This window comes from Diorhabda sublineata, chromosome 6 (assembly GCF_026230105.1).
Source record: "Diorhabda sublineata isolate icDioSubl1.1 chromosome 6, icDioSubl1.1, whole genome shotgun sequence".
Taxonomy (NCBI): Eukaryota; Metazoa; Arthropoda; class Insecta; order Coleoptera; family Chrysomelidae; genus Diorhabda; species Diorhabda sublineata.
In genome coordinates this window covers 11,849,475-11,865,802 of record NC_079479.1, presented here as the reverse complement: position 1 = coordinate 11,865,802, position 16,328 = coordinate 11,849,475, and the positions used below count along the sequence as shown (strand labels likewise).

Here is a 16,328-nt window from a genome sequence, read left to right as displayed (position 1 = left end):
TGTTATGACGGTGTTGGGATGACAACCAGTAATACTGCTATAACAGTGACTTCTAGTTGCACGAAACGAGACCGATATTAACAGGCAGTAGAGAAAGTAGTCGAAACGTCAATATTGAATGCTTTTAAACGAAATTTAAATCAAGATAATTTATCAACAAAACCATTCTGTATCTTCGATAAGCAATTCTTCTTTATTTTATTTATTAGTAATTAAATATTAACAAATGGATTTGATTCAGTCTACAATTATCATTCCATTTATTAACTGAACTGTGTAATTCTTCCTGAAACAGTTAGACTGTGATTTAGTGAAGCTTCCGCAGTACGTCCTGTAATTGTTAACTTTCAATGCATTTGTATTTAATTGTAGAGCAACAATGATCAGTGTAGTGCACTCGAGTGAATAAAAGATGCATAGATATGATTTTAAATGTTTTCATGAAATAATTCAAGGTTCCAGAAATGTTAAATAACTATTAATATACGAGGTTTGTTCCAAAAGTGTCGAATATTTACGCGTCAAGATTTCCGATCGACTTTACGAATTGCAGTAACCAATTTGTATCTTTAATTCTGAATCGTCATTGTTGTGTATTGTTCCTGCGGATATGCTCCGAGAGGTGTACTAAAAAATACCCCCGAAATATTTAAAAATTATCTACACCCCGTAGATAAGCCGAATCACAGAGAACATTGAAGCCAGTAATCATAGGTACAACGTACCATAGACTGTCAAGATCTTATTAAATCCTAGAATTGAGCTAGTAGAAGTCTCCAATTGTCGAAGGATCGAATTAAAATCGAACGAGGCTCCTTAGTAAAGAATTTTTTTTCATGTGTACTGCAATTTCTTTATTTTTTTCACAGTTCAACAGTATCAATTTTTCATCTTTTCTTCAGTTTAAAAATATGTACACCTTCAAACAAATTGTGATTAATTGGTTTGTAATTTCGCGGTTTATGAATTTTTTGTTACTTATACATCGAAGAAAATAATGTGAAATTACTCTTATTTTGACTATTAATCACTACAGATAATATCAGTCGATTTTAAGCTCCATGAAAATAAGACGAAGGCATGATTTAACGAAATTTTGTTCAGTAGTAGTAGATGTTGCAAAAACATATAGCATGAACGAAGCTACAATAAGAACTATTAGAACAAATGAAAACACAATTAGAAAGAGTGTTGCAGCTGGCAATACCACGAGTATGGGCACAACATCATACACCAGAAATGTTGCAATGGGAAAAATGGAGAAAACGTTAATGCTTTGGATAGAAGATCAAACACAAAAAAGAGTATCCATTGATACAAGCGCAATAACAGATTAAGAATTATGAATTTACGAAAAAATTTTAGAGCAATTAGCATCTTCTTCTTCAACTGAAAAGAAGCCAAATATTTTGGCAAGTCATGGCTGGTTTGAAAGATTTAAAATGAGACATTCTTTACACAGCTTAAAATTAAAAGGTTAACTTGCTTCTGGCGACGCAGATGCAGCCCAAGAATATCCAGCAAATTTTGCAGAAATTATTAACGTCAATTCATACACCCCTGATCAGGTTTTCAATGCTGAGGAGTCAGGGTTATTCTGGAAAAAAATGCCTGAAAAGACTTATGTCTCAAAATTTTATAAATCGGCTAGTGGTCATAAAGCAGCAAAAGATCGCATAACAATTCTTCTCTGTAGCAATGCTTCAAGAGATTATATTATGAAACCATTAGTGTTTAACAAATCAAAAATGCCCTGTGCCTTTAAAGGAGTAAATATCAATAATCTTCCTGTTTATTGGAGGGGTAATAAGAAAGTGTGGGTTACTGCTGCAATGTTTACTTAATGGTTTCATGAATGTTTTATCCCAGATGCCAAAAAATATTTAATTTTAAAGGGATTGCCTTTTAAAGTGCTTTTGTTAATTGACATTGCGCCGGGTCACCCACAAAATCTAGAAAATGAGAACGTTGAAGTAAAATTTTTACCAAAAAATACAACTTCATTATTACAACCATTGGACCAAGGCATAATTTCTACTTTTAGTACATAAAACGAGCCATATATTTTGGAACAATTGGAGAACAATGAATCTTTAACAGTTATTAGTGCTTGGAAGAATTTTAGAATATTAGACTGTGTATCGCCTTATCATACACTGCGATTAACCAAACAACGCTCAATAGCAGTTGGAAAAAATTGTGGCCAAATTTAGTCAAAAATGAACATTCCATTTCAACGTTAAATGATGAATATTCGCAGATAGTACAGATGGCGCATTCATTGGGCGGAGAAGGTTTTGATGATTTTACTGATGATGATATAGCTGATAAAGAACTAAGTAAGGATGATTTAGTTAACTTAGTTATTTTTAGTAATTTTTAACTAGTTTAGTTAACTTAGTCTGACAAATCTGATGAAGAGGAATTAGAGGAAGGACTCGCATTGGGAAAAAAGCTGGGTAATCATTGTATACAAAATGATACAAATTTTGAAAGAGCTTTACGATTCCAACGTGACATAAATCGCTGCTTGGCTCAATATGAAGAAGCTTACAAAGATCTTACAAAAAATTCGAAGCAATTGTTAATAACCGATTTTATTACCATCTCTCATAATGTAAATATTTCTGCTTCAAACATTGAATCGGCACAAATAACTTGGAGTGATGAAAGTGAATTCGAACCTTCGATTCCGAAAAAAAGAATGAGAGTATGTAATTTCTGACAGTGATGAAGGATAATAAAACACCTTTGGTTTTATTTTTTGTTTATTATTTGTTGTTTTGTTCTGTTTAATGTATTGTAATTAAATAAAAAAACAGTGTTTCCGTAATATATTACATATTTTAACCTGTCAATGCATTTGATTTTTATTTCTGTGCACACCTAAAAATATTGTTAAATAGCAATATTATCATTTCTGCAAGCTTTTCGATTTACACGGTTTTGACTTGAAAATTTTTAATTTTCGATTTCCACGTTTTTCTCAGGAACGTATCTACCATGTAAATCGAGGGATGTGTATTTACCCCTTTCTGACTTCATGAGTGAAATCGGGCAACACCGAAAAAATACTGCCAATAATGAAGTATCCATGTAAACTAGACAGCTTCTATTCAACTTCTAATTTAAACCATGCAAAAACCGCGCACGTTGCCACTTCATTTTCTACACGATAAGAATACGGAAAACTTGTAAACACGCCAATGTAGTAAAAATACAGTGAACAAAAGGGATGAGGATATTCTTACGCTCTTTGTCAGATATGACGTGCCTGTGTTTTTCTAATTTGATTTGTACTTCACAATCTTAATATTGCGATTTTGTCCCCCACATCCGCCAATATAAAAAGTAACGTGCGTGACGTAATCAGGCAAATTTTTCTCCATGTGTTTGAATAAGCAAGACGCGATTTCTTGAGTACCTTTTTTTTCATCATGGACTCCTAAGTTGTACGTCCACATTTGACGTTTATAATATGCGACGCCCGTTTTAATACCAGCGTTGCTAGAGTCTTCTGTAAATCAAAAGTGAGGACGTAGCGCGTTTGATCATGTTTGGCTTCTGCGGTGTCCCTTTTCAGAGTGTACCTTACAGCTTCTGCTTTTCTCTGGTGGAGCTGTCTTTCAAAATGTATGCGTTCCTCTGTTCTTGCGAGGTTAAAGTGGACTGAAGTTCTGCGTTATATTTGTCACATATTTGGCATGTGTCCGTCTGTTGACGATGAAAATGAAAACTAAAAACTTCTCTAAAGACGAAGGAAGATAAGGGAACAACCGAGTCGTTTTCACACCATTGTTTATACAGTGCATATGCCAATATTAAGCTCCGGACTTGGATATTTTCTGCTTTCATTACCGCTTCTGCTGTAATGTGATTTATAAAATTAGCCGGCTCATGTTTACCTTTCTTATCCTCTAAGTGAGCCCCATCTACAGATTTTTTTAGGGCGTTAGTAATAGTATCATCACAGATCAGTAATGTATCTTTAAAATAAGTTTTACAAACTTTTACCTCGACGCTGTTGTTATTCAGTTTATAAATTCTTCTTTTTATTTTTAGTATATTTCCTTTTTTTTTTGATAACCGATTGTCCTGCTATAAAAACATTTTTAAGGCCTCAAGGTAACGTGTAAAAATTTTTATGATTCTGCACTCTTCGTTCAACGGGAATACTTTCATTACATTTCTGACTCCAACCATATATTTTCCCCGAATTCAACATCTTTGCTTGCACTTTTTTTCCTTTTGCTGTAATATATTCCTCTCCTCTCGTTCTTTTTAATTTTTTTACATTCCTTTTGTGTTGTTTGGGTCTTTGATTTCTTTTTGTAGAAGGTTTGGTTCTATTTTCATTTCCAGACTCATACGGCTGCACCAAGTACAAGCTGCACAAAAGTACGGCTGTACAGTATGGTACTAAAAATCAAGCCGGATACCAATAAAATTGTAGCCTGTTTCTCATCTGTATCAAAATAATAAGAGTGTCGCACATGTCTAACTTTCAATAAACACTAAATGCAAACATGTCTAAACCACATGTAATTTTCTCTTCTCATTTTCGGCTACTATGAATGGTTTAATATAAAAGTTAATATCTTTTATTATGTCCCACTGTACTTGTTAACTACGGCTTCCATCTGATGGCTCATAATCTGGATCGTTAGATCTGCTAGAAATGCTAAAAACAACACTACATTCTGAATCCGCCATATTTTGTGGCTTGGGCAACTATGTCACAAAAATAAACTTGGCCCGAGTAAAATGCAAAAATTCTCATAGATGTCGCTACCTATATAAAGGAAATGTCGAATAGGCAACTATTGCTTACCATACGGTAACTCAGTATGAGTGGGTTAAGCACAAAATGTAATATTTTACAAGTTTGTTGGTTATGCACGTTTTCCACTGAACCCTTCAAATATAAAAGTTAATACCAATAGTGCCTTCATATTTATTATTAGACTGACCCGACCATCCAACTAAATTACCTATGTTATTTAAAGATTCCGGAAAATTTAGTTGTAACTGATTTTATATCTAGTAAAGGTGTATAAATAGGTAAGATAGTATTGTCAAAATATTTCTCACCCGCCTGCTGTCAAAGTCAATCTCAGATGTATTATATAGAATTCGTTTCAAAAGATATGAAAGATAATAGTTTTCATAAAACAGTTTGTACAGTATTCTTTTTATTATTTTGTTAGAAATTTTAAGGACTATATTTTTCATTGGTTTTCTATAGTTTTCATTAGTTTCCTTTATCAGTCGATTGAAATTTGATTGCCTTTGTCGTACATTAGTTTTTAAATAATGAAATTGTAATTAAAAAACAAAATTCGAACTTGAGAATGATCTTTTCAAATTGAAAATCCGAATAATTGATACAATTATATAATCAATTTATTTTAGAAAATTTTTCTAGCAGTCTGTATTCTGTAAATAATTCAGTTCTTAAAACCTCAGGCAATTGGATTGAAAATATTTCAAACAGCAAAAGATATTCTACAGTTTCTATCACTAGGCCCTAAAGTTAATATAGTACCTATAATTACAAAAGATATTTCAATTAAAAGTTAGTCGATATTAATTTCAAATCCTCTTTTATACAAAATGACTAATAAAGAAATCTATGATCGATTATGGGTCCATCTTCTATGCCTACACTAAAAAACTGATACTAAAATTTTTAGATACTATAGCCAATCAAGCATTACGCATAATTACTGGAGCTTACAGAACATCTCCCATCGAAAGTTTACAAGTAGAACTAGGAGAACCGTCACTAGCTAAAAGAAGACAATACCTAACATGGTCATATGCCAGTACTATAATGAGCAACCATGAACATCCAGACTACAATAGCACAGTTGCAACAGATATACCTCCATCATGGCTGATGAAGACTCCGAGCATTGACACAAGTTTGAATATCTTCAACAAGACAGAAACTTCACTCAAAACTTTCCATGTATTCTAACTGCATCCAAATCCTCTAATACGAGTTATAGCTGCTGTTATCACTTCTCATAAACCTCCCTTGAAATATAAATTACCTCATATAAGCTCTGTATATTCAGCAGAAATATATGCTATCCTACAAGCTTTGATCGAAATTCAATAATCAAACCTACAAAAAACTATAATTATAACAGACTCCTCACATGCCTTGGGTTCCTTAAAAAATATCTATACCATCAATCTTCTTGACCTACAAATCAAGATTCAATTGCATCTAATACAAAACATATAATGAATAGTGCTATGAATAGTATATAGACTATAACCTTCAGTGGCAAGGATCATTTCAAAAATTAAAATAAAAAAAGTGTGACAATGGTCACGAGTACGCAGTAATCACCCAAAACAAATCATAGTAACTGGACTAAAATAGGTCACACTAAAATTACACACAAATATTTGCTATGTGGAAGTAATAAACATGTGTACAAATTGGAAAGAATTTCTGAAAGACGTAAAGTTTTAGAACGTACATTATTCACGTCGTAAAGACAATAATGTAATTTTCCAAATGATATGAAAGCCCTACTAGGAAAGAATCGCGTCGTGTATAATATTTATAAGTATCTGTTTATAAAAACAAAAGAAAATCCAAATTTAATAGTCATACCATGTGAAAAAGTTATTGTTACAGTTATAATGGAGAGGCAACAATATATTGGTCGACACCAAAGTTTCACTTTGCCTACTTATTTATGCTGTAAAAAGGGGAATTTACAAAAATAAGCACATCATTTTCATTACTAACTCGAAGTCAACCAATGGGCAAAGCATCCCAATCTTGTATATATGGGAACCATTTTTTGTCTTTCATCATACGTGGATAGTGTGTTACTGGTGGGACGAACAACAAACATAGGAAGTTCATTTTTTCAAGAATTTTTAGGGGAAAAATTCTTATAAGCACTTGTCATGTTGGAAGAGAGTGAGTTTGCATGGAAACTGGCGGATGGAGAATATGTTTCTATGGAATATTCTTAAATTATTTGGATAAACAGGATAAAGTGGGTTAAAAGAGGTGATAATAAAATAATTTGGTTGTTCTTGTTCATTTACTTATTTTTCAAAACAAAAATGTATGTCAATTTTAATATGACATTTCATATTTACAAAATCATCTTATACAGTTTTTACAGAGAGAAAGTATTTAGATTTAACAATGTTTATTTGGCATTTGATAATTTCAATTTCAGATTTTTGTCCATTAAAGACCTCAATAATTTTGTGTTAATCAGATGCAAAGAATATTTAATAAGTTTCGTGCAAATGAGTGTTTTCATAGTTTCCATTTGTAGAAGTTCAAACGGGTCTTGGGTATTTGCCGTACATTGCTATTCTTTCTGGTTAAAAATTAACATAAAACTATTAAAAGGCCATTATTTTTTCAAGTCAAAAACGAAACAATTTTTTATATTAAGTTCTCCAATATTAACATACATTTTTAATAAGAGTCTAGTTTGTTCCTTTTTACAATATCCCAAATTTTCATTTGGATTCTACTTTCAAAATATTCGATACAGTATATTATATCATGAACCACAGCCAAAAATTAATTTTAATTTGATTAATAAATTTGATTCGGGTTTTATTCGTAATTTTCAAGATTTTAATCTCTTGAATTTTTTTAACGTTTTAAATATTAGAAATAATATATAAAACTTTTAAACACAGCCTGGATATTAATCTAAATTAAATACCCCAACTTTCTGCAATAAGAAATTATTTATTCATTCAAAGCAATTTTCATTCAAGTAAAGATTCAAAATATAGATTTTGTCTATAGTATGTATACTAAAGTAAGTTAACTTAGAGATCGAAAAAAAATGTTATTACCAAATTTATTCAAAGTAACAAAATATAATTGGATGATTATTTATAAATATTTGGATTAAAAATTTGTTTCGCATTTGACTTCAATTTAATTTATAAATAAATACCGAGAAGTTATTTTGGGCTCAGTACTAAAGATTATTAGGAATGTTTTTTTTAAATAAATTCGTTAAAAATTCACTTTGTGAAAAGAACAAAGTTTAGACTAGCTACAATTGACATAATGTTCATTTCTCTATACTTTACGTGTTCTAAGTATTGATCTTATCATTAAGTAAATTTTAACGAAGGGCATAGAAAAAATAAGTTCCAGAATATTATAAAATCAAAATTTTTATGCGACTTTGTTCAGTGTTTCCCAATTATTAGCAGTGTTCTACCAATCTATCAATAAGAATAGTTATTATCTCACGATATAACAAAATAACGATGTTTTACAAAGGAGTTTGATCTAAAAGCAAGTTTCCATCAGATCAAAATTACAATCATGAATACTAGATATCAAGAAAGTTGACCGAGCAGAAAGATTTTTTTCGAGTTGTCACATTGATATCTGTTATGTGATTTTCACTGTCATTAATAATTTATACAAGCACAAAATTAACTGGGAACCACCGATATATCAATAGGATTAGACAAATTCCTTATAAAAATGGCGCTAATGATTTGCTGTTATATCCACGGCAAATGTAGTAGAAGGCACAAATTATGTGAAAATATGTGCAGACAATTTTTTCTAAGTTTTGATTTGTTGTCGTGTACGCATAAAATTTGTAGTAATTTAAAATAAATTTGTATAGGATGTTTGATTATTAAATTGAATAAAACAGAAAAAAATAATTATTAGAAACCAATGCAAACCTCAAAAATAACATTCAGTTTTCTAGAAACGTTGTGTCTTTGATCATAATTTATTTAAAAAGGTCTACTGAATCAATGAATTTGTTTCGATTTAAGCTAAATTAAAGCTATATTTTTGCACCTGGCATGTTTTTATAGGCATTATCAAAATAACGCTGGAAAATGAAGTTGTGATTCCCAATAATTGTGATATGCAAAAATATAACCCAAATATATAGCCTTTTAAGCAATTGGCAATGAAAATTTAGACCTCAGTTAGATTTTTTTATATAATATATAATCAAGGGGAGTACAATATTCAATTACAGTAACAGTAAAATATTTCACAGCAAATCAACTTAGCGCAATTTTCCACAAGGAAAAAAATACATCGTCCTTTACTATATTGTGGTTGCCATTACTCTAGTGAAACACCAAAACGAAACAAAAAATGTCTATCACACCAAACAAAAATAAAATAAAAAAATTCCATTCTAAAAAATAAAAATCAATTTTTCGTTAACCCAATTAACCCTATTTTTTTTCAGTCGACAATTTAAATGGTTAGGACGCATTAAGTAATGTAACAACCATCTTCATAATGTTGAAAAAATTATGTAGTATCATAATGAAGCCAAGAATGTATTTAAAAAGCGGTAAATCAATTCGTTTTTTAATAGAGAAGTTAATGCAAGTAAAATACTGAAAATTATAAAACATTTTAACTTTGAAATACAATATATGTATTTATTTGAATCTTGAGTGGTCATATCTTTTCAATTATATTGTATTATGAGGGATAAGTAGGCACAATTTTTTTGAAATTCGACATGCAGAAATATTTTAGCCATTTTCAGCACAAAATAGACGTCCACTTCGAATAGTAATAAAAAATATTGTTTGTTATATGAAATTTTTTTTGGGACTTCCTCTAGTTTCTTTTTGTTACTTTCAGGCATTAAATACTCTATTTTATATATAATATACCTGGAAGTTTTTCACAAAGAAGATGTAGAGGTTTTTATAAGAGGCAAATGAATTTTTATTAATTTGAAGACAGTAGCAAATTTTATATTGATAATTTTCCAAATAAAGATTTTAAACATTGAAATAGAAAACATATTCTTCTAGTTACTGTAATCTTTTGATTTATGATTTGATTACTAAGAATACACAAAAAACAGTTTTAAATACATGTTGAATTATTCATTTTTTTCTTCATTTCTGTATAGAAAAAATTAATACCAAAAAGTAAAAAATTATATTAACTAAAAGATACCTTTAATATCAAAAAAGCGCAGCTTGGAGGCAGCTCAGAAATTATAAAATTTGAATGAAAACCAAAATATTGATATGTTTAAATGAAAACTTAATTTTTATCAAATTGCAGACAATAACAAAAAAATTGGTTACTGATAACCAGTATTTACTGAACATTCTTCTAAAATCAATACAGATCAAACAATTTTTTGTTCCTCAAAAATTAGCGAGTTTATTGTCAAATTTTCAAACTATGCCGATATTAGATTGACCGCTTTTTAAAAGTGATATAATTATAAATGTAACAATAAGCAACTTTCCAATTTTAAATACCAATAATACATTTTTTCTATTACACCTAAGAAAATAATGAAAACACTATTTATAAAATTGTAAATGGTAAAAAAAATTGTCCTCAACCGTCCACATTCATCAAGTTGAAAAAGTAGTTTAACTAATAATACTTGGGAGTTTACGATAATTAAAGTTTTAAACTTTATTTGAATAGAAGATTAGATACTGTTAAAGAAAATATCTGCATATACAAATTATTATTATAAAGTGGATTAAAAGCGTCCAGCATCAATCGATTATAGTTGTGTTACTATCAGCACCAGCAACAATTGATGCTAATTTTCAATGCATTCAGTGTTCATTGAAAGTAAGTCACTTGTTTTCATATTCGATTGTTTTTTTAACATAAATTGCTTGAACGTTAGTGATTTATTATGCGAAACATTGGAAAATAAACCAAATGTGTAGATTTGTTGAGCCTGTTTACAGAGAGCAATCGACAATAGAGCAATTTCAATGTTTTGAGTTCTTGAGTAATTCTTATCCTAATTTTATTAAAATTAAGCAGTCAATTCTGCTGATAATGTTATAGGATATGTTTAACATTATTGGTTGATATAGGGGAGGGTTGGATAATACCGTGCGGTGGATAATACCGCGCCCCAGTGTAACTTATAACTATCTATAAAAGCTATGACTGTGTATGTATCACATGATCGCCCTTGCGACCGAGTAACCCCGTCCCGCGTGGCAGTGGCCCACGGTCAGTGGTACGAGTTGTACGTCTGTAGAGAACTTTTGCGCGCATTTCTTATAATTGTTCAGTGACTGACGTATCCAGGTATGTACTTCTTTGTGTGGTCTAAATTTTAATTGTAAAATTCTGTTGTGGTGGCAAAACAAAATGGCGTAGGCTGCATATTATAGGTACCTATGTTTATACCATGGCTGAAAGTGCACCAAAAAGAAAAAAGGAGTCACGGGATTCACTTCAAATGCAAGCTGCTTTAGAAGCTGTAAAGAGTGGGAGAGAAATAAAAGAAGTAGCAAGATCATTTATGAGAATACTATGACCCTCGATTTGGCCGAAAGGCAACATTTTGAAAAGAAGATGAAAAGGAGTTAGCTGGCCATATTATTAAGTTGGCTAAAACATTTTTTTGGAATCTCACAGCAACAACTACGCAAATTGGATTATGAATTCGCGGTTGCATAAATATTAGACACATTTTTTCAACAGAGAAGGGCATGGCTGTTAAGTGTTGGGTGTATGCGTTTCTAAAAAGAAATCCTGAGATCTCTTTACGACTTCCGGAGCCAACAAGCATGAATAGAGTGTTGGGTTTTAATAAATCTGAAATTGCATTGTTTTTGGTCACTTTCTACGGTCCATTGAAGACAGTTTATCCTAAAGAGTGTGACTTATATATGAAAAACCATCCATATGAAAAAATTACTCATGATGTTTTGACTTCAATATTTAATAAAGCTTATTTGATAGTAGATTCAATGGACAAGGCAGTAAAAGTGACTGGCATTCATCCCATAAACCCAGACATATTTGATGATGATGATTTATATCAGACCCAATTATTGAAGACTTAACTACTCGAAACAAAAATTCATTCAACAATGACATAGCAGCGGAAGCACTCTCTACACATGTTGCAAATGAGACTGAACCTGTTGCCAGTACTTCGCGTAGTAACACTTTAGAGATATCGAGCCCAGTGCCTCGAAAAATTCAGAAAATTAAATGACGTTCAAAAAAACAACACTCAAATTTTAACCACCACGCCACTAAAAGGACAGCTAGAAGATAAGGAGAAAAAGAGAAAATTGGAAGAAGAAAAAAAATATAAAGGAAAAGCTTTGGCAAAAGGAAAATCTGTGAAGAGTGTTAATTTCTAGCTGTGAAGAAAGCAGCGAGGATATTCCCCTTGCACAATTATGTAATGACGACGATGAAGATGAGATAAGCTCAGACAAAGAAAATGAGAAAACTAATGACATATGTAAATTGTGTGGTGATTTCGGACGTAATAATAAAGTTTGGTTTCGTTGCTGTTCTTGTTCAACCTGGATACACAAAGAATGCAGTGGAAAAGAAAATTATATTTGCGACTTCTGTTAAGATTAATGTTAGATTCTGTTAAGATAAGCACTATACCTAGTTATGTACCTATGGCTGTGAATTATGCCTAAATAAATGTTGATTAACCTATGTATCGCCTATTATTTTGAATGTACGGTATTATCAAACCGGGGCACGCTATTCTCAAACCAATATTTTTATATAGGTGTTGTACAAAATAAATATTGTATTTAAAATTGATTGCTAGGTAACCTCTTAAAATAAAATTTTAGCTTGAGTTGATCTGATATGCACTAGTCGAAAATTATATCCATATGCTCTAACGGGCGCGGTATTATATAACTCTCCCCTAATGAAAACCTGAATCATCAACAAACCTAAAATGAACTAACAGTCCGTGAGTACTAGATAGATACAAGACAGAAAGAATTTTTGTTTTTGTGTCACCTCTAATTATGAAGAAAAGCGAAAAGATGAAGCGCAATGTAGTAATAGCAGTTTGGAATGTGAAAGAAAATTATTTAGGTAACTCTATCTTAGAATAGTTGAAAATTTTATTTATCGTGTTTTGTTGCCTTTGGTAGTTATTTTTGCGGTTTCATATTTTTTTATTGGCGACAAAAACAATGGCTGTACAATAGGGTAATAAATTGTTACTATACTGATCAAATTATATTCAATCTTTTTTATTTTTCGAAATACATACAAACTGAATATAGTAACGAGTTTCCATGATTAAACAACCGTTTATAGTGTAACTGCTCTGTATTTTAGTAATACATTAATACTAAGCTACATAGTGAGACATTTAAACTCAACAATTCGAGTAATTAAGAGTGTAAAAGGATTGGCATTTTTTCCACTTTATAATTTTCAATTGTTTTTCAAGATTGCAAACATATATTTCTTTTTAAATCTGGAAAATACTAAACACATTAAAATTTATTGTTTGAAATAATATCTCCCCTTCTGAATTTTAAACCATCTTTTTCTGAACACATTTTTGTGTAAATAAAAATACTGTGAAAGTTAATTGGAAAGTTTTCTATTTGTACTCAAAATACCAACAATTCTTGGCTTATCTTGTATAGTCAATTATATCTGAAATAAATGTATTAAGAGAAATTACACAATAAACTCATAATAACTTCATAATTCTATCACAATGTATATGTAACTTTTTTTTTGTTTTATTTACAAAATGTTACAGTTTATATATTAATCTTAGGGGTGAGGATTTTATAACGACTTTTTTCCCTTAAGACAAATTGACAAGTTCCTAATAGGGATTAAATACATTTGATACATTCAATATTTCTTTAACTAAAATTAACAAGTCGTTGACTGATATTTAACCTGAAACAAAAAGAAGAAAAATTAATGACGATATTGAAGAATTTTAAAAGCAAGTTTCAAAATTATATATTATACAGTCAGTCTATTTCATACTACATATTATAAAATAATCCTCCGCCGCGTTTGTCTGTATCAATACCTTCAATTATTTCTGGGAAAGTTTAGGTATATAATTTGTCAAGACTGAGTGAACTGGTTAAAATATAACAATAATTATACAAGTGTTAGAAAAATGAAGCTTTCATCGATAATGCCTTTGAGATTTACGAAAATTCCTCTTTTAGAGACCAACAAATAAAGTCAAGGAATCACATATTCTTTCAAGCATTGGCGTATTTCCGGGATGCAGTTGCACTCCAAATAATTTGAAAAAAGTTAAGTGACGATCGTTAATCGCGGTTTGAGAAAGTAGCTGATAAATCTAAAAGTCAACATATATATTATAGCATTGTGTACTCAGAGAGATCCACGTCAAGTGAGCGAAAATTTTTTTAAATGTATTATTAAGCATGTTACCTTTTGACTTATATTACATTTTTATGTTAAATTGTTAACTTAGGAATAGTGTAAGCAAATGCCCTTGGACTGATTCATAAATGCTTAACTTAACGTTCCTTTTATCACTTTAGGAAAAAGTTGCTTACAGTTACAATTTTCTGTGGGGGAAGGGGCAGAACTTTTGCCTGTGAACGGAAATGTCAATTCCCTTTCGCTTTTAAAACCACAAGCTAGTTCCAAACACCTTTGTTTATGGAAGTGAGCAAACAGTTATATTTAGCTGATGGCTGCTCTGCTTAAGGATGTGTTGATTCCACTTGATCTTAACCCATTCAAAACGGAGAGCGTGTCGGCGCGCTCTTCAATTCCTTACCCACTGACGGTGCGCGTGCCGGCACGATCTCCTTTCCCTTCACCAATGACGGAGAGCGTGCCGGCGCTTCACAATTCGACACCAAACTATCTGTTACAACCAAAGGACTCAGCTTTGTCTGCCCTTCTCTTCAGGGGTACGTGTGGTGTTACTCAATTTGAGCGAATCTTCAAACTACAAGAGAGCTGTTGGATATTTTCTCGGACTAAACAGCAGTGACTTCTTCAAAAGATGAGTTTGGAACAATTAATGGAAATTAATAAAGATTTACGAGAAACATAATTATATGCAATACAAACTGTAATTTGGCTATATTAGAGTCCATATTGCTAAATAGGGAGACTTTATCTTTGCATCTGTCCCACTTATGTCATGCTCGAGCCTCGTGCTCATGGACTTGAAAAGTCGTAGCGCTCACTAGATAAAGGTAGTCTTACTTTACGGGAACTAGCCGTATATATTATGATTATTTTTGTCCTGATTGAATATTAGTTACTAAAATTCTATCTCTTCCTTCCTTATTCATCTTTGAATCCGTTTGCCTAATTTGTAAGCACGGTTCTTTAATTTCCGAAAGACCGTTGCACGGCCATCCATTTAAGAACGCGGAGCACGATCACCTACCTTCGCAATAATTTGAGAGCATATTTACTGGAAAGTGCCTTCTATTCTAATAATATTTAATTCCGGGCATGCTGCATACTGATTTCATTTTGCTATGGACTTATATACTAATTATTACCTAATTTTGTTACTCATTGTGGTTTTCTTCTGTATATTGAAATTTTATTGTATTTGTATCTTTATTTAGTTATTTTTATGTTTGTTTTTCAGTTTTTAGAAGCTTTTGTAATTGTAATAATTTTTTGACAATAAAGCATTTCTCCCTCTCTCTCATTGATAAATTGTTCCGAAAACATGGTCATGAAGTCATAAGGTTACCACCCTACCATTGCGAATTTAATGCCATTGAACTTATTCGAGTTCACTGCAAGACATATTATAATAAGAATATTCATAGAGACGGATAAAGAGATAAAAGGAAAGAGGCATTGGAAAATTATAGTACGACTGTTTGTGTTAATTATGTTGACACACTGAAAAAATAATTGAGATTGATATGCTCAAGAATGAAATGTGGTAAAAATAGATAATGAACTAGAAATAATAAATACTGGTGAAGACAGCTTGGGTTCCGAATCGGATGATCTCTAAAGTAAGATTTTCTGCTGCGATTCCACAGTCTAAGTCAAATATTCTGCTATCAACGTTACACGAGTGTGAATCTACTAACGCTCTTAAATATATATTCTTTTATGTAAAAATGTGTGTGATGTGTGTGGTGATGCTTTTAGATATTGATTTTGAACTTCTGTAGGTTATAGTGCTTGGGAAAGACATGCTTGGAGTTCTTGACGCCTGCAGGCGAACTCGGTTGTTCATGAGCTTCGTCTACCTGTTGAGTACGTCTTGTAAAAACTGCTCTATGCAGGATTATGTTAGGCAACTCGGAAGAGCATTTGTCATGGTAGTATCGGTTGAATAGTCAGGTCGACGACCCCTCTTCTATGCTATAAGCTGTCCAAGTTTCTTGTAAAGTTTAGATCGCCTATAAGTCGAACTGCTCTCTTCTGTATCGAGTCGAGTAACTTCAGGGTATGCTTGGAAGTCGAGCTCCAAATATGCGAGCAATATTCTAAATATGGATGAATCTGGGCCTTGTAAAGGATTAGAAGCTGTTGCTGAGTATACAGCTTTTTG

The 16,328-nt window shown here is 31.5% G+C and overlaps 1 protein-coding gene across 7 annotated transcripts in view; it reads right to left on the bottom strand.

Annotated features, from left to right (window-relative positions):
• Window positions 1-7,059: 7,059 nt before the first annotated feature.
• Window positions 7,060-16,328, bottom strand: part of LOC130445947 (eukaryotic translation initiation factor 4E transporter-like) — a 45,468-nt gene continuing 36,199 nt past the window's right edge. For all 7 annotated transcript variants that reach the window (XM_056781868.1, XM_056781876.1, XM_056781874.1 and 4 more), the window contains one exon: window positions 7,060-13,696. The gene's annotated coding sequence lies outside the window, so the exon portion shown is untranslated. The remainder of the gene's footprint in view (window positions 13,697-16,328) is intronic.